The sequence below is a fragment of the Stigmatopora argus genome, chromosome 13, assembly GCF_051989625.1.
Source record: "Stigmatopora argus isolate UIUO_Sarg chromosome 13, RoL_Sarg_1.0, whole genome shotgun sequence".
Lineage (NCBI taxonomy): Eukaryota > Metazoa > Chordata > Actinopteri > Syngnathiformes > Syngnathidae > Stigmatopora > Stigmatopora argus.
Window position 1 is genome coordinate 7877183 of NC_135399.1, and position 27909 is coordinate 7905091.

Below are 27909 nucleotides of genomic sequence, written 5' to 3' on the forward strand. Positions count from 1 at the left end.
ATAAACTCATTGAAATTGAGAGCATGAAGGGTAAAAAGAGGCACATTAGGATGTCAGAAATTTAAAATGAATCATTTTAAAATATTTTTATATGAATATAAAGTTGAAAATGGACCCAATTGTTTAAACCTTCAAATAAATGGAACATTGCACTGTAAATATTTAAAGTTTGATCATGCAATGAACTGTATCAGTTGGCCTGTTGTGATTGGCTGCCAATTCTTTTTTTTTTTGGTTGACCCTTAAATGAACCAGCTGCTTGCCATTTGCATAATATGGATGACAGCTAATCAGTGAACCAGTTTGGTAAACCCTCAATTTCAATCCAGCAGTCGCTCACATTTGTTGTCTTTGCCGCAGCCTCCTTACATGAATGATACTTGCAGTCTTGCCCTTACAGAAGGGTCATAAAATGGCTTTGTGGTCTACCCTCATACAGGTAGGAAGTATTTATTTGTGGTTTTAAGTCTACCCCTTTTTCACACAGATGACTAAGAAATTTACAGAATAATCATTCTAGGTACATAAGTGTTTTAGACGCTTTTGCTGACAAAACCCAGTTTGCTCACACACGCACATTTAGTCATTCAAATTGTAGAGATGTGTGATATGTCCGTTGTAAATTGTTGAATTGTTTTAAAGATGTTACAAATGTTAAGAAAACCTATTTTAAAATATTTACCAATATTTATCATACAGAAATTAAGAACTAGTAGTGAATTAAATTTCATAACATTAATATTGTATTTTTTAATTAACAACAGTTGGTTTTTTTTTTAATACTACATTTATAATTTGCCCAAACATGATGTGAAAGAAATGGTCAAAAGGATTTCATTTGTACTTTAAAAATTGGGTGTACTCAAGGCACTTAGTAGTTCATAAGTTTAGCTTCAAGACACTTTGACATAGTCCCTGAGCTTGAAGGTTGAGGTGTCAATACTCAGCCAAATCTTGGTTAATAATTCATTTAGAATGAAATCAGTAGTTTCAACCAACCTCATGTTATATGACTAAAGTAAAGTAAAACTAGTTTAGATGGAAAGTAATTAATGCACATTGTTAGTGCTGGAATTATCAGTAATCCTACTTAAATGAGGCTCTACAAAATTATGATTGATTCATTTAATTATTTTACAATTTTTGCAGGGGGGTTCATTTTCACACTTTTTTTATAGGTTTAAATTATATTGAGTTATTGTTTGTCATTCTAATTTTACTGTTAGATTTAGCATTATGGTAAATCATGTAATGTGAAATTGGTTGCCCCCTTCAAACCTCGCAGTTGACCGTGGACCACTGTATTATATAAAACATTGCACCAAATGCACATGTATACTGAAGTATATGGAAAATATTGCATGCGAGTGAAGTTTTTGTTTCTTTAATTCATTCTGTTTACGTCCACATTGTAAATTGTGTTGTACATATTTCTACTCCCAAAGCATAATAAACTGCGGTCACTATAAGAGTGTATAAGGTGGATATTTTTGCATTAATGCTAACATTATAATTTAAAGTAGTGCACTTGTGTAGAGTTCCCTTTAATGTGGGTTGCCTTCAGATTGTATGGAAGTAAATGTAAAGATTTCCTTTAGGATAAAATTGATTATATAAATAAAATTTAAAAATATAAACTCCACTATAATCTTTTTTGAATGTGACATAAAAAATGTATTTCCCTAAACGTATATTTCTCACACGCTGTCTCTTCAACCCCCTCTTTTTACTCATTTTCCTATTCCTGCCATCAAATCCAATTGATTTTAACCCTCTAAGCATTCAAGTTGAATGACAAGTGGGAATTAGGCACGTGTAAACACTTCAGGCCTCCATTTGCATCCCATCATTCCTGGCACCATCATCTCAAACATTTTCCACCCACACTGCCTTTCACTTACCTGTGCTATTTTTGACATTTTTCACTGTTCGTGTATAAAATACTAAGATAAATGTTTGACTAATACAGAATGCACTCATTTCTTATTAGCTGCCATTGACTGGCCTAGACGTCCAAACAAACGTCCAAATGGAAGAGTCTGGTAGCCCTCACATGAACAGAAAGATGAGCATTCACAGCCAATTTGTTTTCTCTTTAAATGAATCAAGCAGGAAATGAGTTAATAGTAGTAAATACTTTATTTATTTTAAAAATACTATATCAAGTTTTTATGTTCATTAAATGACATTGTCCTTTCCTTAATCTTTAATTTTTCTTTTAAATAGCATGTAGTATACCTAGTAGTTTATTTTGAAATGCTTGTGCATTTTTTTCAAATGTTTTATAATTAAAATAAACATGTATTTGCTTTCAATATTTTATTTATGCATAAATTGTAAATTGATATTGGTTGAAATAAGCAGAGTGCATTGTTTGCTCACTTTAATTTTGGATTAGTTAGCATTTTATCCCAAAATGTGAGATCCACATGTTGATGCCAGATCTTTATTAGGCATTTTTAATTACCAAAAATGATCACCTGTCCTATAAAGGGTTAACTGTGTTCATAATTATGGCATTTTAAAGTCCAAAATAACAAACATTGCAATTAGGAACACTAGTATACTAAATTAGTTCTAGTGTTGTGACCACAAAAAGTGAGCCTGATATGATGCGGACAAATTATGCACAATATGAATTCCAAACAAAGCTATTTCCACTGTAGCATCTGGATCTGAGAATCATCCTGCTAATGAGGAGTTCCTAAAAAGTGGGGATTGTCTGAAAATTAGGCCAGCTAAGTGCTAATGAGAATCTGGCGTTCAACTTTTGACATTAGTTTCTAGACATTTATCAAAATAAAGAGAACAATTATGTTTGACTCATGTGGATTAATTCTGTAGATTTGCATTTAATTGCAGGGACTTTTGTTTAATTTATTATAACAAAAGTAGATCATATTTTAGTACTCATTATTTTGGCCAAAGTTATCATTAGTTTCCCCATGCAAAGGCCAAGAAAATGTTGTGGGAATGAGCCGGGAATGCTCAGTGATGAAATCAAAGTGATGTTCATTTAATTTCCAGAGCAATGCATCTCCCTTGCAAAAGAATGAATTTGACAATCATTAAAAAAATAAATGAAAATGTCCACTTTAATGCCTTTTGTATTTGTAGTGATTTGTATTACAAAAAGTTTGCTAATTTCATCATTGTCAAGTTGATGTGAAAATCACGCTCTGACACTCACTCACATTTTTTCTCGTCTGATACATTCATTAATTGAACTCATGGGATTAATAATCCCTGCTCTTGCTATGACCAATTTTTTGAGAGTCCAGATAGCCGCAAGTCTGAGCACGTTCCAATGACTGACAACCGAGCAGCAGCTAATGCAAATTAGACAGTGGTACCAGAGATGAACCCATGCATCTGTCTTGGTGAATTTACTTCAGCGGTACTCACAGTATTCTTTTTCAAATGTCCCTCTGAGGGCGTTAAAATATTTCAGGGGATTTACATAAGTGAAAATTTTAGTAAACTTTTTTAATTTTTTTATTTAATGAAACAACTGTTCGACAACTTGCTATTGGTAGGGCCATGTACTTCCGGCACTGAAGGAGGAGATTTAGACTGGTATGTGATGCCCTCACTATACTAAATATGTATACCATCAAATAATGAAAGGCATTTGGAAAATGATTTACAATAAAACTGCATCTCGGAAATATTAACTTTAAGGTTTGCACCCCAAATCTGTGTTCGGAACTGATGTTTTTGCAGGCAGTATTGAGGAAAAAGCTGAAAAGAATAAAAATAATGACCAAAGTGGTCCATTCTTTTGCAGCAATGACACTATTGACAAATATCAGCAAGTAATGGTTTCGGGCAGTAGTGCCAATTTTCCAGGAATGTCATAAATATATTTCAGAAGTCTGTTCAATTTAATACAGCATGTGAGCTAATGATTTTTTTTCTAAACAAATATCAATATATTTTTGCATTTTATCAGATTTAATTGTCTGATTATTTTTGCTCTTGAATTGCTTCAAATATCTGCAGTTTTATAAAGCTCATCCACAGCATAATAAACACATTAAGCCTTAAGATTTTTAACTCCAGTGTCTGTTTCGATGGAATGAGTCGAAAATGCCAGCCAGGCTTGATGAGTTGCTCAAGGGAACCTCCTCAAGACTTCAAAAATATACTTCTGCCCAGTAGCAGTCCTATTATAGATGTGAAACGCAGGACGAACCTGCAAGGCAAAAGCTGTTAGAAGAGTGAATGGTGCACAGTCATCAGTTATGAATTTATGAATACATTTAGAGATGCATTTACTCATCTGTGTGGACAAAAGAAATTGCAGGATGTCGTTGGGGAAAGTCTGCCTCTTGACTATTCCCACATATCCTTTGGCAATACTTGGCTGAAATATTTCTCTCCGCATGCATACGTCCCTGTTGTTTGCTAACAATTAACGTGTACTTTACAGCAGAGTTATAATCAAATTTACACATTCAGTAATGCTATTAATTGCATTCATTTAAAAGAATTATGAAGGTGGCCCCGGTGGGCAAATGGTTAACTTATCGGCCTCTCAGTTCTGAGATTCGGGGTTCAATCCCAGGTTTGGACATTCCTGTGTGGAGTTTACATGTTCCACCTGGGCTTGCATGGGCTTTCTCTGCATAGTCTGGTTTCCTCCTAGATCCCACAGGACATGCATGATAGGCTTGTTGAACGCTATAAATGTCTGCATAGGTATGAGTGTGAGCGTGAATGGATTGTCCCCCCTGCCTGGTGCCCGTATTTAGCTGGCATAGGGTTCAGCACCCCCTGTGACCCTTGTGAGGATGAGCTGTATGGATAATGAATGAATAAAACATAATTATGCAGGCAGTGCTTGTCCTTGTCCTGGGCATATGCTACAATATTTTACAGGCTTTTGTTTTTGTTGAAACTCGAGCATTGCGTTCCATATCTAATCCTATGCGGAACAACAAGAATCATCAAATCTGCACTTACGAGCCACTTAACGAAAGTAACTATCTGCTCTAACAAGGATGATTGCAGTCAAAAAAATAGCCCCCTTGTGTATCATCCGCAATCTAAAGCTGCCATCTTATTGTCAACAGATGGCTCACAATGCCCAATCTAGATGAATAGCAATCGCGCTACCCCATCTGTTTTCTCCTGCTTACATTATTTTTGATGACATACACTCAGTCTTTGTGAGATGTTTCGACATCCTGTTGCAAATATGCTCTGGTGACCCATGGGGGTATAAGCCAAAAGGTCAGTCAACACAACAATGTCACTAGGTGGTTTTCAGTAAACATTTTTTTTACTGATATATATTTTTTTCTTTCATGTATATACTGGTCAAATGCAAATCAGGGTTCTTTACTGTTGGTTTTGTTGATTGGTGCCAGTGTGACTTGTGACTTTGTAAATCCCATGCATTGATTTAAACACTAAACTATTTACGTATAATTTCCATAGTCCAAAAATAAGGGGACAAACATTGTCCTGCTTTTTAAATAAAATAAAGATTATATATACTGGTTTACATATATGTTCCCCTATTTTCTTTATTACAACTGTCACTTTTCGCATATTCCATGAGACTTCACCACAGCGAATTAACCTTATCCATATCACCCTGTCCTTTGCATCATACTCTCCTACACAAGCCACTCCCACTCCCCTTACTATTGCCATGATTCTTCTCTTAGGTCAACCTCTAGCCCTCTTACCCAGGAGTTCCACCCTCAATATCTTTCTACCAATATAGTCCCTATCTCACCTCCGGAGATGCCCAAACCAACAAAGTTTGGTTTCTCTGGCCGTTTCTCCAAAACACCTAACCTTCACTGTCCCTCTTATTGTCTCATTACTAATCCTGTCCACCGTTCGTGGTCACTCCTAAGGAGGTCATTCCTTCGCTGACAGTTTCCTATTACATAACACATTGGCTATTTTCCTTCAGCTCTTCCAGCCTTCAGTTCTTTACATCCTTTCCACACTTCAACAGCCTGCTCTGTTCTCCCTAAGTACTTGAAGTCCTCTACCTTCTAGTCCTTGTAACTTCACTGGTCCCGCTGGAATCTTCTCATTTACACACATGGATCCTGTTTTACTCTTGCTCACCTACATTCCTCCTCCACTCTTCTCTAGGTTCTTCTTTCCCTGCTCCCTGGTCTCATTGGAGATCACAATATCATCTACAAACATTATATTCCAAGGGGATTCCTGTCTCACCTCATCTGTCAGTCTATCCATCAATTGGGCAAACAGAAAAAGGGGCTCAGAAGTGACCAGGAGGCTCCATTTCTCTTTTTTCTTTATTAAAATTTGTAAATAAATGAAAACTCATCTCATTTTCTGAACCACTTTATCCTTATCAGTGTCGCAGGGGGTGCTAGAGCAAATCCCAGCTGACTTCGGGCCAGAGGCGGAGGACACCCTGAACTGGTGGCCAGCCAATCGCAGGGCACAAGGAGACGGACAACCATGCACACTCACATTAACCAGTGAAGCAGTTTCTTCTGTGTATCGCAGCCGTATGCATTAACAAAATAATCTGTTTGGGTTCAAGCACAAACCTCGTATTATTTGAACAAACGAACAGATAAGTGACACAAATGGACCTGTTTTATAGTAGTGTCCCCACTAAGTATTAATGAGGGTCATAAACCCTGAGAAACCTATATCTTCCTGAGTCCAGGGTCAGTACAGGCAGTCTTAAAGCCATGAATTATACATCAGTCTATCTGTCTGGCTGGTATAAATATTTCTGTTCCATTCTGACTGAAGTATTGTGATACAAGGTCACAGTCCTTCCACAGAGTCCCAACACAGTTTGACATCGGTGGGAATGATGATTGGCAGGGTAATGGGATACGAGGTGAAGCGCAGTAGGTTTCCTATTAGGGACGCAGAATGATGCCCGACTGCAGAGGAAGGATAGATGCCGGATGTGTATTTGTGTGCATGTGCCTAGCTAAAGTTTTTAGTTGCAGGTGGCTGTTGTCAAATGAACTTATGCCAACTCTTAAGCATAACGCCTTTTTTAAATTTTGATTCTATGCATCTCAGGAAAATGCATTACATATACCTTGATCGACTACCAAACTATTTATTAAGAAGGAGAAATTGTATGCTTTATCTCTGCTTTCTCTTTCATTTTTTGTATTCTAATTATTTCAACTGTTTAAACGGGTTGTCCATTGATTGAAGAATCAAGGGTTCAAATCTAGTTTCCACTTTACCCATTGTTGTTGTATCCTTGAGTAGGACACTTCACTATACTTGCCTGTGTAAATTTTTATTTTATTATGACGCTTTTCATTAATTGGTCCTTTTCGAACCTTACACTTCAAACATTAGTGTTTGCAGCAATATGAGACCTTCTTTAAGCATGAGAAGAGACCAAAGGCTTTATTTTCAACCCAAGAGGTCAAAGTCAGGTCAGACAAAAGAGGATCAAAGCATGTGTTACCAGGCAGTGAAGGGGAACCATTCGCTTTGATCGCCATTTTGTTGTGGACAGCATGGGGAACTGCTGCTTCTGGCTTCCGACCACTGTTTACTTTCCCTAAAATGTATTTTTGAAGGCAGTTTTATCCACACTGTGTAAAGGAATAAAATGTGTTTAAAGGCATTTGGCATGATCGGCTTTTAAACAATTAGGCTAAACTTAATTACAGCTACTTTTACAATGTTTTTCTCATAAAAAAATGTAATTCCCGCCAGCAAACAAAAACAACTTTCCCTCGAAATCCATTAAGACATGGCGAAATGCTAATACTAAGCTATAATGCCAAAGAACCAATAGCAGAGAACTATAGTATTTATAAACATCTAATTAATAAGATCTTCACAAATAACATACACACATCATTGCATGTTCAAGATTTTCTATACTGCAGTATTAACACTACACATCCAGAATGTAGGCACCATAGACTTAATATTCTATTAAGTGATGGCACTAAACAATGACAACAAACTGTATTTTTAAGGTCATCACGCGCTCCTTTCATCCATCTACGTTATTTTTTTAACTAAGACTTTAAAATTGTCTACACCAATCTACTATAAGTTTGTAAGGAGACACTTCATGTTTGCCTGATGGCTTGCGCCCGGTATGAAAGATGAAAAAGTGAAAAATGATGTCACATGTGCTTGGCATGATTGCACAGTCACGGTCAGTATCACGTTCCATCATTTGGTTCTGATTTTGTGGAAGTAATACTCTTGAACTATATTGCTTACTCACTTTGCTTATTGAGTAGAGTTGTCCTAACAAAAATTAGCAGGTGCACCTATTTTTAAAGTGTTAAAAGATTCCTATTGATTTGGAAAAGTTCACTTTTTTGTGAAGATGTTCAACATCTGTTCAAAGCGTGTCACAATGTGCTGAAAGATGTGAATCCCACTGCTACTTTAAATTGCACTTGCATCACTCATTTGACAATGTGTCAATTGGCAAAGACAAACTGCCAGGGAAAGTCATTCCAGATGACAAGTCATCAGTAAAAAAATGTGTGCTTTCAAAATTTAACACAGTCTCACTCTTAATATGCAGGTTACACAGAATAGAAAATGTAATTATGACTTCATGCCTGGAAAAACAAATAAATCTAAATAAATTAATGAAAAGGTGCCTTGAGATACAAGCTTAACTGTGATGACACTCAACACTTAAAATACTCATCACAAGATCACAAGCATGTGTATATTCTACAATTTATATGTATGTGTGATTATGTACAAAACATTTAAATGTTGGAAACTGTTTTTGCTGAAAACCTATGTTTCTATCAAAATTTGACAAAATTGTGCATTTTTTTTAGGCCTCATTCATTTCCAATGTATAAATTTGCCAGTATCAATAGTAAGTGACCTGAAAAAGCCCCCAAATCTGACTTAAAATCAACAGGAAATCATCCAAAACCAACAGAAAGTGACCAATGGGAGAAAGAAAAGGGCTTTCCTTACACAATTTCTAGTTCAGTAGTTTTGCATCATAACTATTGCAGTCTTGTGTGTCTTAAAAGTAGATATTTCTTGATTTACAAGCACCTGCACTTTTTCTCTCTAAAACCACAAAAAACAATTGTGTTCATTAATATAATAAAATGGCACTTTCTAATGTAACTAAACAAACGGTTCAAATATCATGCTTAAATGACAAAGTTCTGCCATTTCCTTTCAAGTTATACTGTCCTGTCGAAACCAACAAAAATTGTACTATTTTAACTTCTTTCACATATTCAGTAATATTTGAGCATATTGCTCAACCAGTTGCTGTAAAATGCAGTATGTTTGTTCTTAAAAGTTTTCTAAAACATCGAATGTGAGCTGAAATGTTTTCACTATGATACAATCCCACTACCCAATTTAGGCAATATATATAGTTATAGTTACTTTGACTGTAATCTTCAATTTGGAGTACAAGGCACTTGGGTTTCCCAAATCGATACCCTATGTCTGAATTGCCTTGTTTTTGTAGATCAATTTATTCGTATAAATGTTTCTTCATTTAGAAAAATAAAGAAACTAACTATAAAACAAACATAAAAGATGGGAGTAGCATCTAGGGCAGGGGTAGGGAACCTATGGCTCGGGAGCCATATGTGGCTCTTTTGATAGGTGCATACGGCTCTCCGCTAAAATGTGAAGTAAAATATGGTAACCGCTGTTGAGAGCTCAGTCCTGAATGCATCAGTAGGAGCGTTATGTGATCATTGTGGCGCCGACACTACTTCTAGTGCGGCTTTAAACATTTTTTTCCATTAGATTCTTCATTACATTCATACTCCCATTGATTATCATTGATTAGCAACAGCGCGACAATGTTGTCAAAAGATCTCAGAGAACGTTTGTACTTTAAAAGTGGTGACATTACTACAAATAGCACACATTTTAAGTGTATTTTTACTTTTAAATTTTGAGTATGGCTCTCACGGAATAACATTTGAAAATATGAATTGTTTTTGGCTCTCTCCGTCAAAAAGGTTCCCGACCCCTGATCTAGGGACTGCAGCTAATTCACGCCAAAGCTCAGTGTGTGAGCTAAAAACTATCTCCAGTACCAATCCTCCATTTTTCTTTCCAGCTTGTGTGCTTTCACACCCAATTCTCATATCGGAAACAGTTGTTTTGCTTGCACCAGCAAACTGTCACCATCAGAAGGTGTGACATTGAAGTAGAGGTGAGGGCAGAGTTCTAAAGATAGAGGAGAAACCTTGTCAAATTACTTTTTGTCACGCAAGTGTCCATGTTTCTATTTGTGTCTTGTTTATGGAGCAGCTCTTATTTCTATTTGGAAAAAAATATATTTGCAATTGAATTCAGTTCATCTCAATAGATTTACATTGCTTCATTTCAGTGGTAAAGTTATCAATCTGTAAAACAACTCCTTTACAGATTTGCATGTGCGTTGGTGATTTTGTTTAGTCCCCTTGTCAAAAAAAAATTACATTTCTCAACTGATTAAGTCAGCTGTACATATTGAATTCCAAATAGATAACATGCTCTAGCTGCTTAGATCTACTTCATAAAGTAACTTAATTATGCATACATGATTCCCACTGGATTCTTTTTGAGTTGACACATTTCTAAGTCCCCTTGTGGATAATTTTCTAAAAGTGGCTTTACAAGTGTGGATTTAAGAAAAGGGATGTACATAATCCCAAAGATTTTTTTAACAACTGTTTACAAGGATCATATTTCAATTTATTTGTTATTTTTTGGGGGGGCATCAGTTAAATTTTATATACCTATTTTTTCATAAATATATTCACAGCCATGAGACTGGACAAGTGAATAAAAAAATAAAAAATAAAGAAAACCAGGTTTGGAAACAGAATGGACATCAGATGAAACTAACTGCAGTACATTATTAGATGTTGCACAATGATGAACTTGTTTCATGTGCGGAAAGAAGTGTAATTTCCTTTTCAAATCACTGAACAATGCACTGTGATGTCAAATGGAAGGAAATGGATACATGGATTATGACTGTCACCTGAAGTTAAAATTGAAAACTTCATTCAATTTGCATTTATATTGGGAATACTGCAAGGGGAAACCTTTTGTAAACTTTTAAATCAGGCTTGAGAGATGAAGTCATTCTATTTAGCAAAGTCCAATATTGATTTTTGAAGCCTTTTGATCTAAACACAAAATATATTAATCTGATTTGAGTGTATCATTATACACATATAAATTGTATATGTGAATTCATTAAAAAGATCTTGATTGCTTGGGGAAAAAATGGTTGATATTACCCCCGTTCTACTTTTTTTTTTATTATATACTCTTTCCACCTATCTGCACACATCTGTCTCTCAGGCTTCACATGAGTGACTGAGTTGAAAGTGCAAATTATCCTCTCAGCATGTCCTTGCCCTTGTAGCCCATTTATTTCATTTTTATCCTCATCCTCTTTAACTCATTTTTCTTTTCCCATCTCAGTTTTTCTCCCCCCAAGTAACAAAGAACTGATAATTTAGCGTCACTGGATTAAGGTTTCTTCAGTAGATTGATTAGCCCTCATAAAGTAGAATAAATAATTCTTAAAATGTTACGACCCATTTTTTTTCAAATCTTGGTTAACCCTTTTTAGGGAAAGTGGTTATATATTGAAGTAAAACAAAACCAAAACAAAAGAATAATCCAATAAAGACCTTATAAGTTTTGATACACGTTCATGCAGCATGACCAACATTATGATATCCACATACTGTATTCCATGCCAAATCTCAATTATATATGGGTGTATGTAAAGGGAAAGAGATATTTTTTTATTATTTTTTTTTCTATGCATGTATTTCAGGGTGGAACTCAGTTTTTAAAAAAAATATGAAATTAGTCACCTTGCAATAAATGAATATTGATTAATATTATTTTAAACTCATAGCAACATCTGTCCCAATAACCTACAATTCTTCATTTTTTTATGATTTTAGTATCCAAGTATGCAATTAATTGAATACATAAGATTGAAAGTTGAAGTGCCATTTTAAATGGACAAAATCGTGCCTGCCATTGACAAGGACAGAAATTTAATTCATTTAAACTGTTAGCACAGGCTATGGATGCTCATCTTTCAAAAGATCTCTGCTAACCCTCCCAGTCAAAATAGATAAGATGTATATCACCCTCAAAGGCATGTGTTAAGAGTGCCCTAAGTCAGGTTAATAAATACTTCTTATTTTTCAACGCCTGTAATATGTGCAGCTATTTTACATAAATACCTCAACATTAACAAGTGCTTGCACTTATATATGATGAATAATTTTTTTTATTTGTTGTTGTTGTTTTTTGCTAATGTTGTTTGCCTTCTTCTGCATAGGTATGAATTGTTCTCTTTGTTTTTGATTAAACTTTCCAGTCACACATTATAACATCTTGTTGTCTGTTAGCTTTTCTGTAGACCGAACAAGCCAATCATTTAGTGTGTGGCGTTTAGCCTATTAGAAAAAACTGCCATGGGGTGTGGTTGTCAACACTCATTAGCATTGCTGTCACTGTCGCCACTCGAATAATTACTCACATTTTTCATACACCGTGCTGTGTCTCTATTCTCAGCAGTTACCTGAGTTACCGTCCGCTTTGTATTGTAAGGGCTGTCGAACACGGTGAGTCAGGACAGATTAACCGGCACGCAACAGTTCTTTTCCAAGAGTGGTTCCCTTTAGGGGCCAGCAATTTGAAGCTTCAATTAATGATGATGTTAAGCATTAATCGTGTGTGTGTGTGTGCATTCAATATTCTATAAGATATACTTTTATGAAGGTCAAGCTATTTACCCAAAGATGAATAAATACTGCATACACACTCCGTTGCAGTTATGGCCCCACTACATTTTTTTTCTTTTTAAGTGGGGTTATTTGTCGTTTTGTTAGGCATTGGCTGTGTAGAAAATATATCGTATTAAAATGCAGGCAGGATTTGACTTTCCTATAACTATATGGCCTTTTTTGGGGTGGCTGAGCTTCTCCAAATATTGTTTTGTGAGGCATGCAATGTGCATTCTTGGTTTTTGTAAACTGACATTTCTAATATACACGTTCTCAATTGTTGCGGGATAATTGGTTGGCCCTGATGTACAGTTTGCTCTAAATCCATCCTCCCGTGAATACTAATGTGGCATTTGCAGTATCACAAAACATGCAAACCGAGAGGCACTGTTCTAAAGTGCTTTAAATACTGTACTGATGTGGAATAGAAAATAAGAAAAAACAAATTAAAAAAATCACAGTACATTGCTAATACAAGTCTGATTTATTACAATAATCTTACTGCAGTAAGGAAAACATAGAAGAATGGAAAACTATTCATCAGTGAATATTCAGCTTGACGTACAATATTTAATGACTGAACTAATGTCATTTTACATCTAAAAAATGTCATTTTACATCTAAAAATTGAATGTCCGCTTTAAATTGATTCGGCACTCAACTCTGACTTTATTATACCATTTCATAGTTAATTCATACAAAACCGGGGAATGATTTGTATCCAAAATATAGTCTATAATTTTAAAGTCACTTGCTGTAGTATTTCCTATCACCTATAAATGAATGTCTGGCAGTGAGTGAAATACTATGAAGTAAGAAAATAATTTAAAAATCAACTTTAGAATGTTGCTGAAGAGTATAATTATTTTATTCATTTTAATTGTATTGATTTGATTGCTATTAACATTTTATTAAAGCAAGATTGTATTTATTTCCCCCCAAAATAGATATAAAAGTAATGAATATTAATAACGTGATATTTTAATTGAGACTGTCATATTTAGGTCATGTAGAACACAATTGTATTAATTTTGGATTTATTAACATTTATATTCATTGACAATTGCATTTATCCAGATAACACATGATCAAATAAAATTTTTATTATTATGAAAAAATGTAGACATAAGACCTGGCTAATATGTATTTCTTTTAATAATAATAATAGTCACTAGCCCTACCACTGGGTTAATTGATTTCCACCTAGTATAGTATATATATCGTAGTATAGTATAGTATATCAATATCGCTTAGAGTGTGAAGTGTGCCAAATAGTGAAAAAGAGTAAAAGTTAATTTAGTCTTTGCCAACTACATCCGGGTCATTTGTTGAACTTGAAACATTGTAATAAACTTTAGAAAGTGATTCATAGTGTGCACGGGTATAAAATATGCATCTTTTGAAGCAACTACATTAATTTAGATGTAACAACAGCAAAAGCCCCATTTCTGCTTTGACATGTTTACCACCTGAATGCCATAAGATGGATGAATTTTATTACAGTAGCTCTTTGAAATTTACATTGCTGTGTTTGTATGCAGCCTTGTTTAGAAACATATAATAGGTAGGCTATTAACATTGGCGGCAAGGAGAAAAGTGAAAGAAGAAAAATGACAGTGGGTGAGCAAAACAGGCCACCAAGGTCGTCTAAGGAAAAGCAAGGAGAGGTCAATGCAGGGTCTCAGAAGGCCCGGCGGCCATGGATGTTTCTCTCTGAGGACAGTCGCTGATAGGACGCAGGTAGCTGACACCATGCTGAGGTTTAAGGGGGCACCAAGATAACAGCCTGCCGATAGCATGAAGCAACTCAGCCGGACTGCAGATAAGAAGCAAGGACTTGTTGCCCTCAACCGTAACAAGACTTATTTTCTTCAAACATTTTCTGCAGCGCCAGCATCATCAGCTTTATGATAGTTTTTTAGTTTTGTCTTTTCTCCCATATCTAATTTTCTGCCGCTAGTTTGTTTGTCGTTTTTGTTTCGTTTTTGTTCTTTATTCTAAATAAACATATATCCTCTGAATAGAATTTTTGTGGCCATGTGACATGTTTGTTCATTTTACGGTATTAATTTCATCAGAACCATTTTTTAATGCATTCCACAGACTTCCAGTAGATGAGTCACGTAGGCAAAAATTCAAACACATAACTTTTCAATTATTCCTCAAATCTGATTTCTCAGAGTTGTAAATGTGATTCTAAAATTGTAAGAAATATTTGCTGTAATTTAGTCATTTAGCGAACTAATTTGTATTTTTGCACTGACTAGTAAAACACACTTTTTTCTAATATTGTCATTTTTGGATACCTAATGTTGCAAAATAAAATGCACTGTAGTCTTGATAGTATTACATGATCGATTTAAAAGGAATTTATTTCAGAATGATTGTCTTTATGACACACAAATCCATAAAATACAATTATCTCGATTCCCATTCTAAAATTGAATAACACCAGAAATAAGTTTGCATTTTAAGCGCAATCATTATGTTCTCTGTTCGTTGAGGTCATATAAATTATCTAACAAATTTCACTGATCATAAATAGTCTCACAGATAATCTCATCATTGTGGATGTTTTTTTGTCTTTGTTTTTTGCAGTGATTCTTTTTCTCTAAAGAAATAAGTATGCCTTCACTCAGAAAAATTCTGTGTATTGTTTGACTGCCTTACATACACTATGCCTGCATGATTCCATCAAACATAATTTCGCCGGCTTTTTTCAGCACTGTGTGTAAAAGAGGCAAGCCTGCCACAGTCTTAATCATAAAAGAATTCACACAGACATAAAAACTGTAATCGTGTGTTATTTTCAAACTATAAACCACACCTGACTGTAGGCCGCACCCACTTTGTTACAATAAAGATCTATAAACCGCATGTGTTCACATTGTATCATGAGATAGCTACACAAAAAGACAGCTCATTGGCCTGTAAAAATCCATAAATTAGCCAGACTAGACCATAAACCACTGGCTTCAAAACATGGCGAAAAGAAGCAGTATATAATCTGGAAATTGCAGTACAATACTTGGCAGGCGAAGGAATCAAGGTTTAGTTAAAACAAGCTAAAAAAATTCTTAAGACAGAAAAGCAAACGGTGCATAAACATTAGGTCAATAAAGAGCAAACATACTTTTACCACATTGCAATTGATTGTGTTATACAAACCACTGTTGCTTTAAATTGATTTTTTTTGTTTTGTTTTTACATTGCCTAAGTCATAAATACCCCTCCAGCCCCCCTTTGAGATCATCTGTAGTGTTATTAATATCATAAGTGACATTGGCTGCCATTGGGCAGTAGTAGACGTCCAATCCATTTGGATTCTCCATCGCCTTCGATGGCACTTAAACATGATAATTCAATGCGAGACATTTTGGTTCAAATGCATTTCACATCTATCCTTGACTAAATCTATAACTGTCTCAATATTGAGGAGTCAATTGTTGGTCTTGTGAATTGTTCCTGTGATTACTATATTCATCCTATGACCAACTTCTCTTTTTGTTCCTCCTCATTCATGCTGAAAGCAATTTATCCATTACTTTTGTCACTTCTCTCACACTGTCTCTCCCCAGAGTCACCTTTACTCCTTTTCTTCATCCTCATCCTCCTTCTCTGTTGTGTTTTATGACTGAAAGCTGTTATTCCACTTGACTGCAAACTGACTCCTCTCTGTACTATTTCATTCATCAGAATAATTAAAGCGGAACATTGGTTTCCCAGGTGATAATTAGGGTTTGATGAGTGAACCCGAACGGCACCAGGACAAGACAGCTTGATTACTCTCATTTGCTGGTGTCTGTGATATCGCAGGGTTATTATCCATCGTCTTGTCAAGCAGTAGATGACGAAAACAACCATGAAATGGAGAAGGGTGAACAGTCAAGAGATGTGTGCAGATGGATACATTGAATAATAGTTTGCTCGCTTGTAGTTGGGGGAATAATGTTTTTGGTTTGTGTTACATCAGTATTACGTTCCCTTTCCAGCAGTAAGAACAAACATGCCCTTTCTACGAACTTATCAACACATTTAAAAATGCATATTTCTGCTTCATTTTATAGTTCATGGAGTAATTAGCTTAATTAATATGTATACTATTTGCAGTTTAATTTGAAAGCAAATTAAAAATGTATGAGTTCAAACTTAGGCAGCAACACATTTAAAAAAAAAAGAATAATATGAAATCAATTCAAACTCAAACATGGATTAACATAAGAAAAATAATACAATCAACAGCAATAAAACCGTGATTGTTATCATCTAGTCTTTGTTGTTCGAAGCAGCGAGTATGGAAATTTAATGGCGTATAGTCCAGGGGTGTCAGACTCGGGTTGGTTCGCGGGCTGCGTTAACGTCAACTCGATTTCATGTGGGCCGGACCATTTTAGATATAATATTTAGATATTTTTTTAATAAATGGATTAAAAGAACTGGATTAAAATCCCTGAATATTCAGTTTTTTATATATCTAAAACAATGTTTATTTTAGCTTTTATATATTTTTAGATTTTACAAAATGATTTTAGAACAAAAATCACTGAAAAAATTGATTAAAAAATTACAATTATTGATTTAAAAGAGGGTAAAATCAGGAAATTTAATATACATTTATACTCTTCATTTTAATTTGATCCTAAACCAGAAAGTCGGCACTCATGATTTACGTTCCCGGGCCACACAAAATGATGCGGCGGGCCAGATTTGGCCCCCGGGTTGCCACTTTGACACGTGCCGTACACATTCACAGTCTGCATGAAGTCATATCTATGCGAACAAGCAACCATAGACACTATTGGCAGATAAAATACATACAGAGAAAAGGTTGGATCAATTTTCCTGTTCTATTTCCCCTCTACTTCACTGCACTTACTTAAATTCCAACATTCTTTACACACCACATCTCCTCTGGGATGATATGCCTCCCTCCTCTAGCCTTCCCTTCAGCCAACATGTCACAGACGTTCCAAAGAGTCAACCCGACAGATGGCAAGTAGGCTACACAGTCATCACATGCAATGATTAAAAATGTGTTTCTTCGCCATTAATTTTCTGCTAGGTGGACAATGATATCCTGACTCATTCAACCACTAAAATATTTGGATTATTGCCGGTGGTCTACATGGCAATCCTTTTGAAATTGCATAAAATGTTATATTAATGCATGAAGTCATCCATTGTGTTAAAAACAGTTTTTATTGTTCTTTGTATCATTACTGCTGCATGCTAAAAAAAAAAAGTGCTGCCGTTTCCACTTAATTTACTTAAAATATGCCCTCAGATGTATTCACAAAATCAATTACTCAATACGACTGCTACAATTCAAGGTTGTGACCTGAGGAGATAAAACCATCAAAGAATAGTTTCATCCTGACCACTTAGTTTTTTTCTGACTGAATTGTACATTTGCGAACCGTACTGATATACAATAAATATTTAAGTTGTAACCTTTTTTTAAACTAACATTTTTTGAAACATTACACTGCATCCAGAATATAGTGAATGCAGAATAACAATTTATGCACCCCAAAAAACAAAAATACTGATAACAGCCAGGCTATTCAAATAAATCTTTAGCTTATTCCTCTCTCCGGGCTTGACATTTTGTGAGAACAACTTCAAATGCCTTCATTTGTATTAGGCTCAGTGCTGGCCTAGAGGCTAGGTCTGAGGCTACAAGATACAATTAAATAGACCTTTAGGTCATAAACATTTGTCATTTGAGAAATAAAAATGGCAAACCGAACACGACCATTTGTGTAGGTTTTTTGTCTTAATTCTGCAGAAGTGACAGAAAACTTTTATGAACCATTTCATATATCACCAGGTCCTGTTTAGACCGATTATGTTAACGGAATTCTTTGTGTGTGCGTGTGTGCCCATGGTGGCTTTCCTACCATGTGGAAGTAAACTGCTCCCAGAGCTTCTTCCGGCCTCTTTTTAGGGCAGCTGAGTGACATTTCATGGGGCCGTGCATGGCACTTCCATCTCAATAGTAATCACTTCAAACTTTTGACGCTCCATTTGCTTCACGATTAAACGGAGAGGAGGCTGAATGAATGTTGCAACTAATTCGACGCTTTAATGAGCCTGGTAATTAGAGTTAAATGTTAATGAATACTAGCTACTGTGATTCCTTGTCCAGGCTGAATTTTCTTACTAATTCTAAAGGACAAATGTTGTTAAATAGTTGCATCCTGTGAGATATACAATAATTAAAAACATGTTATGGGTGAACAAATATCGGAGACAATAAAAGCATTTCACCATAATACTTAGTGTGATCTGATTGAGTTGAAATGGAAATGAAAACTGTTTTTTGAGTGCAGCATTGAAAGCTACTATACAATCAGGATTGTATTAATATCAGAATAACTTTTTATAGGGCAAGTGAATACTTTTGGTAATTTATAAAATATGAAACCCCACAAAAACCTGACATCTACATAGAAAGATATCACTTTTTACATCATATATATGCCAAAATATTAACATTTGGTATACACTTGATTTTCATGCCATTATTGGTTTTATTCACTGTTGTAATTTTTTTTTAAACTCTTTTAATGATTTTGAAAATATTTGAACATTCACTATTAGGGTGAGAAGCTAGGTCATTCGGGGAGGGCTCAGAGTAGAGCCCCTGCTCCTCCGGATTGAGAGGAGCCAGATGAGTTGGCTTGGGCATCAGAATTATATCAGAATGCCCCCTATACGCCTCCTTCAGGAGGTATTCTGGGCACGTCTTACCGGCAAGAGGCCACAGGGCCAACCTCGGTCACACTGGAGTGACTATGTCTCCCTGGCAGGCCCGGGAATACTTCAGGATCCTCCCGGAAGGGTTGGATGAAGTGGCTGGGGAGAGGGAAGTCTGGGCTTCACTGCTGAAGCTTCTGCCCCAAACTGGGATGAAGTGGAAAAAGATGAGATGAAGTTAGATTTACTAGATTTACTATTTACTCGTTGCGTGCTGTTAAGAACGATGGATGTCCAATTCATTTTAAATCGGGATGATTGGCTGTGAATGCTCATCTTTCAGTGTCATTGATGGCGCTGGATTTCCCATCCATTTTGCCTGGGGTCTGGCAGTGATAATTCGCTGGCAGCCTCTTCCAGGCAAATGGGATTGAATGCCCATCGCCGTCAATGGCAGCCTTTAAATTAAATGAGTGCTTTTTAAAAGACTGAATCTGAATCATATTAGGTTGCCAATTATCTGTGAATATTATACACCACATTTTAACATTAACTAAGCTCTACTCCACATTATTGGAGGCAGTAGGTTAGGATAGTAAAATGTAAGGCAAAATAAATATAAAACACTGGTCAGTAAGTGAAGAAAAAAAATGATGTGCATGATTATGCAGCCTGTATGAATGTAGGGGAGACGGGGAGGAAAAAGGGAAGCGGTTCTCCCCCTGCAGCAGTCTGTCGGCTTGGCGTTCACGGTGGCTGAGCAGAGTGGAAGGCACAGCCAGCCCGCAGGGAGCACTTGGCACGCCATCAGCTCTGCACCGGGCACGCTCGCTGAGCCAGCATAGCCCAAACACACAAGCGCTGGCAATCAAAACAACGCCAAACAAACACACAGCAGACACACTGAATACATGCGTGTATGTGTCTGAGTATATTGAGGCAGGGGGGCCCAGACACAGCAGAGTGGTGGTGGAGAGTGTAAGCTTCTGAATCTTCATCTCACTCTACCACTGAAGCCACAAACATATGGGGCAACATAAGCTTCTTTATATTGGTTTGACAGCAACTGGTTGAGGTGCAGTCTAGGTAAATGTTAGCTGTAAATGGACTTATACTCGTATAGCACCTTTCTTCCCCTTGCATTTGTGAATCGCAAAAAGTTAGTAACCCCACCCAACCAGCCCTCCAACTCTTGAACACACCACTCTAACCCTCAATGATCTTTACAACCTCACAGTTAGACACCAGGCCCATTTACTACCAGATACTCCTCATCACCTACAAGGCCCTTTACAATCTGGCTCCTGGGATTCAAAATTTAATCATAAGCTTTCTGTGGGGCTGAGAGGGCATAACAGGCTTTCAAATTAATAGATCATTTATTTCATTAATAAATCACCATCTGAGGCAAGACTAACCTATACACACAAGGGCAAAGGATGAGCTCGAGTCTTGACTAGGACTTTCCAGTTTGCATTATTTCCTCTAACAGCCAAAAGATTGGACATGCACTAAAGCTGTTCAGTTAACCATTCATAAGGCACTCATGCAACTCTTTGGCGGTCAATGTCGGCTGTAGATGTCCTAGCAAAAAATTTCTCCCAACCTCTCCCAGTCAAAATGGATTGGATATCTAGTGACATGAATGGAAGCCAATGAAAGCCATTTCAAAAGTTGAAAACCTGAAAGAATTGACGCTCAAATTGAATAACGTTAAAGATAATTACATGGGGATGTGGAAGTATGACTGCCTTTAAGAACCTCAGTTATCATTATTGAAATTTTAATTTATTTCATTTTTCTTTTCATTTCATTTTTTACATAGCAAAAGCCCAACTACTTAAAAAAATAGTTCAACTCTTAAGTGAAATATTTCTGTCCTTCGTTCAGGTCGTTGTGTACATAAGACACCTCAATTAAATACAGTGGAGCTTAAATGTTTCATACTATGTTTATATTTGAAAAGCTTAATTTAATTACCATAGAAGCACAGGGTTCCTCCCACTTCTAACACCTTCGCATGACTTTTATACATGGCCAAAAAGGACAGAATATGCTTAGAAATTCTTCAGGTCAGTAAAATACATTTTTGGCAGTGAGACAGATTTCATCTCATTGCCTGATATTGCCCCTAGGTATGAGTGTAAGAGTGAATGGTTGTCCGTCTCCTCATGCCATGCGATCGGCTGGCTACCAATTCAGGGTGTCTCCCACCTCTGGCCCAAATTCAGTTGGGATAGGCTCCAGCACCCTACTGCGACCCTATTGAGGATAAAGTGGTTCAGAAAATGAACAAATGAATGAATAAATGCCTGCTATTGACCAAGATAGAAACACAATTGGGAGGACTGGTTGTGAATACTTATTTTTCATTGATGACGCTAGACATCCAATTAATATTGGCTGGATGAATGTGTGTGTGTGTGCGTGCGTGTGTGTGTGTGTGTGTGTGTGTGTGTGTGTGTGTGTGTGTGTGTGTGTGTGTTGGGGGGAGTGTATTTTGGGGGTGAACAAATTTACTGCCAGCCAATGAATTACATAGTGTACAACATTTACTTACAGCAATCCTATTACTCCTGTGTGTTTAGTGTTTTTTCTTAGGTAGCTATCCATGGTTCTGAAATCATAACATGTTATACTTACTCAACACTGTGCTTTGACCCGATCAGCCTGTAGCGTGACCAGGAAATGCCACGAGACAAGAGTGAGAAAGTGGGGGTGGGACAGTTCCCCCGGCAAGCATGCATGCACACACAACTAACTCCGTCAACACAATTCACATTTAAATGGTTAGAAGGCTTTTTTTTAAACCACCATGACTGCTGTTATCACCACATTCACTCTTTTAGGTTGTGAAGGATGGCCATGACATTTTCTCTATCCACCAGATGGCTCACAAACTATGTTTGAATTCATCTACAGTTTGGTCATGGCTTACAAATTTTTCAGCTACAAACTAATTGAAGCTTGTCATTTTATTTAACCATACTTTCCAGATTAGGATTCTTGTAAAACTAGAGTTGAATAGGAAAAAAAATGGGTGAGAAGGGAAGACATCTGAATTCAATAGTTCATGCAATAATTCATGAAAGGATCTACCATAAACAGATGGTTGACATTTCATTAGCAATTAAAATTTCAATACAATGGACATTTAAAAAGAATATTGCCTACAGCATGTCTGGATAGCACAATTTTATACTTTGGAAGCATGTAAACCTTAAAATATTATCTATGACATATATTGACTTGAGCTGGACGGTAAAGCAGATTATTGACTGCATAGTCGGACATCTGAAGCCAAAGGCCTCTAACTGAGCAGAGTGAGCACATTTACTGGTACTTTCAAGCTGCCACATCAGTACACTGATAATGACATCCAAGAAACTATAAAAGTTCAGTACTCGTCAGTGCAGCTGAAATACAGTGGTGCCATTGTCAATCAACATACTTCTGTGCATTGAATGTCTCCTTATTTTCTCTTATTGTAGTTCTGTTTTCTTTATTTATTGACAATAAGTCATTGTCTTGCATTGATATTGATGGACATTAATTCCTTTTGAACTGGGAAGGCTGGCATTGACTGATCAACTTTTACTAGTATTGTTGGCGATAGACAGCCAATCGGGACTGGGAGGGTTATATATATTGTTATATATATGGAATATTTTTAGATTTTTTTTAAAATTATTTATTCCGATTACCAATATTTTATTACAAAATATTGATTTAGCAAACCATTAGGGACTTTGCTAAACAAAGGTGACTTAATTTACCTTCCATTCTGTAAACATTTCCTAATATTTGCAGTAACCTTGTCACATTGGCACATAAACACCAATAATCATTTTAAAAATGTTTTATGTATTCATAGTCCTTTCTTAGTAATACACTTTGAAATAAACATTGTGCCCTTACGGGCGGCTTGATTGGCGTGTCGGCCTCACAGCTCTGGGTCCTGGGTTCAAATCCAGGTCGGTCCACCTGTGTGAAGTTAATATCTTCTCCCCGGGCCTGCGTGGGTTTTCTCCCACATTCCAAACGCATGCATGTAGGCTGATTGGACAATCTAAATTGCCCCTAGGTATGAGTGTGGGAGTGAATGGTTGTCCGTGTCTTCGTGCCCTGCAATCGGCTGGCCACCGATTCAGGATGTCCCCCGCCATTGGGTCGAAGTCAGATGGGATAGGCTCCAACATCCCCCGCGACTCTAGTGAGGATTAAGCGGTTCACAAAATGAATGAAAAGAAAAATGAACATTGTGCTTTTCCAATGTTCGGATCACAATAAATCTTGCCTTGCTTTGCCTTGTTTTTATAAGGGTTATGCTTTTAGTACTGGGAAATAAACCCACTACAATCATAAAGTAAGGTACCACTGTAATTTGTGTGATTGAACACCAAAAGTAATTTAATACAACAGTTCTGCTGGTGCTTCTAAAGCTTCTGTCATTTCCTGCCAACATCAGCATCTGATGTCTCACTTATGGTTAATGCCTCTAGGTTTGAATAACCTATATTAGAGCCTGTTGGTGTGACATGCAATAAAAGTAGCATTGTGGGTGTAAGCAGCTGCATGTCTCTCAGCAGGTAGAGGCTTTGTCCACTTTTACCCAGAGGATGTTTGCTATGTAGACAGATGTCTACACAGCATGAAGCAAGCATCCAATATACATTTAGAGAAAGACATGATGTTCTGACACCCTTCCAACTACTTTCATGTGTTTTACAATCATATAGTAAGATGTTTTATTCCATGACAACAGGCCCCCACACTCCAATCTCTCCCTGAATTGACACAGTCACTCACGTGAAGCACTTCACAGGTAAATGTCCCTTTTCACAGAGACAAGGGTGAATGATTGCAACTTCATCCACTTCCTTGGAATGTTTTCTTGCTTCTTTTTCACCCTCTTATGTTTCCCAATCCCCCCATAATTTAGTTACCTGGCATCAAGATGAGACAAGCGATACTCTGCCTGTGAGAATTGCAAATTAGCTTTGAGTTAGCTCTCCAGAATATGGGAGGAGACAGGAGTCGAAGGCGGAGGAGAGATAAGCTGATGAGTATGTTGGAATTAGACCTCTCTCACAGTGGGAGAGATACAATGCAGGCAGTTTCTGCAGGGACTGTTGATGACAAATTGCTGTGTTTTAATGTCACGAGTGACAATTTCCCCTTTCTAGTAGGCTAAGGACTTACTGAAGAAACAAACATCACTGAACAGCTTGAAAGGTTGTACCATTAAATAAAATGACACTATCTGTTTTCAAATGTCCCTCCAGTGTTATCGTTGATAAGAAACAGTGACTGTCAATGATCAACATCTTTCAACCCACAATGAAAATAAAGTAAACAGAAGGCTTTTCCCATTTGAATTTTTGAACAACAACAACAAAAACATGGTTAAGTAAATACGCCTCCCTTTGATATTTGAGCGTTTCTGCTCATTCTTTTCCAGAAAGGCCAGATTAAATTTCAAGCATAAATAAATATTGTGAAAAGGTCACCTTCTGTCTGTTATTTGTGCAACCTCTAAAAGTAATTACATACAGAATAGTGTCAGCAAAGCTGTTTGCGTGCTTTCCTTGTCTAAACAGCATCTCTCCCAGAGCTCATTTCATATACAACTTTGGACTCTGCCATTGTAAACAGTTGAAGTAAACAAGGTTAAAAATGTGCGACATACAGCTTCATTTACAAGTATTAATTTCAAAGTCAGTGTGGGAAAATCTGGTTTAGAATATACACTCCTTAACCTATACCCTCTCTTTGCCATAGGCTAATAATAATGTGAGTTCGAACTATGCTTTTGAATTACAGTACACCTCATGAACTTGGGGCAATAATGCATGTATTATGAATGATATAACAGGATTCATTCTGGCTGCTGCGGGATCGCGTGCTTTCCTCCTTTTAGGAGAGGCAGCAGAAAGAGGTCAAACGTGACATCAGGCAAGTGATGCCACAGTAGTGCCACTCTGAGGATAGAAAGAATGAGACAGACAGGGAAAGAGAGCGGGAAGGAAAATTGAGGGAAATCTCGCAGGACAGCTTTTAAATGCCATAAGCTTGAGGAACTTTAAATTCAGCTTCATATGGTTGTCCAACTAAAACACTTCTGGAATCAAACTTTAAGAATGAAACTGTGTATTAAACTCATCTTGCTTCATATTCAATTGATTTTTAATGTCATTAAATAAAAACAAGATTTAGGGGTGGAAAACTGTCAAGATGGAAAATCTTAATTATATACAGTAGATGCAAGTTCCCTGGAGGAAAACCAAAGGAAATCTATAGAGGAAGAGGAAGCAGCTTGGGCCTCAGATGGGTACTTTTAACTGTGTTGACGCTGAGAGACGTTTACTACTCAAACTCCCTAAAGAGATAGTGAATATAGAATGTTTTTTCCTTCGTAACTCTGTTCAGATTGTTGACGTTGCACCCTACCCTGGAGACTTCCTCTACTCTTCCTTTACTGCAATGAATCATCTCCTCAAAGTGGAGAATTATTATTATTATTAGTCACAAAACTGGATCTCTATCTTCCGGACTATAAGTCGCATCTGAGTATCAGTCACAACAGACAAAGAATACACAAGAAAGAGGAAAAAACTAACTCATACTGGAGCAAAAGTTACATTTAAAAAAAGTTTTTTGAGTGGTAGCTGAGTAAACACATGTATGTAAACGCACAACCTAGCAACTTGTTGATGTCACGCGCACTCAGAAAAACTCAAGGAACAACAAAATGACAATAGCATACAACTCACCGCTACTCCGCCATGGTCCTGGAAAACGATGAAAAAGTGCCCAGAAAGGGGGCCTTTGGTCGGATGGTTGTACTTAAACTCTGCCAGTGGCCACTACCCCTTTCCGGGCCAACTCTGGCGGCCGCCTGGAGAGCACCGTTTTCTGCCTGTTCCTCCTTGTTGGACCCGGTAGTCATTACCCACCCTTCATGGCCTTGCTCTCGCCTCAGCCTATGCACGCTAACTTCAGTACTGGTATCATGGAGATGGAGAGATAGTTACTTTTCCACAACAATTAAAAAATATATGTATATCAAATACAGTCTAGGGTGTAGTCTGCCTTTGGCCCGAGGTCAGCTGGATTAGGCTCCAGTAATCCCTGCAACCCTTACAAGGATGCACAGTATCGAACATGAATGAAAAAAAATGATGACGCATTGGAAAGTAGAGGTACCACTGTCCAATTTTCTTCAGTGATCTATCCGACTAAAAAGTAATTTATTTCCACTTCATAGGGAAAATTAATATAGGTCATATTTTGGTAACGCTATCCTTTCAGGACAATTGTTAACGATGATTGTCTTAAAAGTAGTCACAGTTCAACGTGTGAGTGATGTGACAGAATCGATTCGAACCCAAGTGTAAAACATCATCTCAGATTGTAGTCACTGAAGATGTGACACAACACACACACATACAGCCTGCTGCTCAGTCATTGCCGAGCTGTCTCTTTTTGCCATGCCCTCCTGGAACTGAAACACTGTTAATGGGAATTTACTGCAGGACCTCAGGACCACCCACTTCGGTGCTCACTTGTGAGATAAACAAGCGATTGATGAATCAGCCGTAATGCACAGGCTTACTGGCATAGACAGCATGCAACCCACAGTAAATACGTGCAGACAGGATCAGATTTCGACATTAGCTGCGAGAAGATGCATTTATTTGCCGCTCAGCCAGGCTCATAACAGTGCCGAACCTCAATTACCATGTCTGAGAGGTGTAGATAATACAAGCAATCGGCACCACTCTCAACCATTACCATCTGTCCAGTGTCTGTTGAAAAAGCTGCTCTGAATTTAATTCTTTTGTAATGTCTGAACATATTGGTTCTCACTATGACAGCCTTTAACAACAGTTCCTTAATATTTGTTTTACTTGTAAAACAAGAGCTGCATGGGTTCTTTATAAACTGAAAATAATACAAAGCAGAGAGAGACATTTTTAAGAGGCACATGTTTATATTGGCAATCAAATAAAGTGCATCAATCCGCTTTCCATCCATTTGTTTTACCCCTGGATTTGTCACCCAAAAAATTAAAGCGCACATAAAGAACACCCTGAAAGAGCTACTTCTACCTAAGCCGCAAAATTAAAAGCATTCCCATTTTATGACCTCATGTGACTTTTGACCATTTTTCTTCCCATCATATCACCTACACTGCAAATCTGACTTGGACAGTCCTGTCATTAGGTTATCGTGAACTTCCTTTTTGGAAATGTTGACCTTTGACCACTATCTGAAAATTCAATAGCCTCTTTTGTTTCATATGACAATAATATCCTTCAAATTTGATCCTAATCCCTTTATTGACTCTTGAATTATCTTGAGCATAAAAAGACATTCAGAACCAAATCCATGAACTTTCATAGGCTTCACCTACTAGCATAGAGAATAACAACCATTCTGAAAGTCTTTCACTTGT

The 27909-nt window shown here is 36.9% G+C and overlaps 1 protein-coding gene across 4 annotated transcripts in view; it reads left to right on the forward strand.

Annotated features, from left to right (window-relative positions):
* The first annotated feature begins 292 nt into the window (after positions 1-292).
* The window catches only part of epha6 (eph receptor A6), a 153062-nt gene continuing 125445 nt past the window's right edge, over positions 293-27909 (forward strand). For all 4 annotated transcript variants that reach the window (XM_077616720.1, XM_077616723.1, XM_077616721.1 and 1 more), the window contains exon 1: positions 293-439. The gene's annotated coding sequence lies outside the window, so the exon portion shown is untranslated. The remainder of the gene's footprint in view (positions 440-27909) is intronic.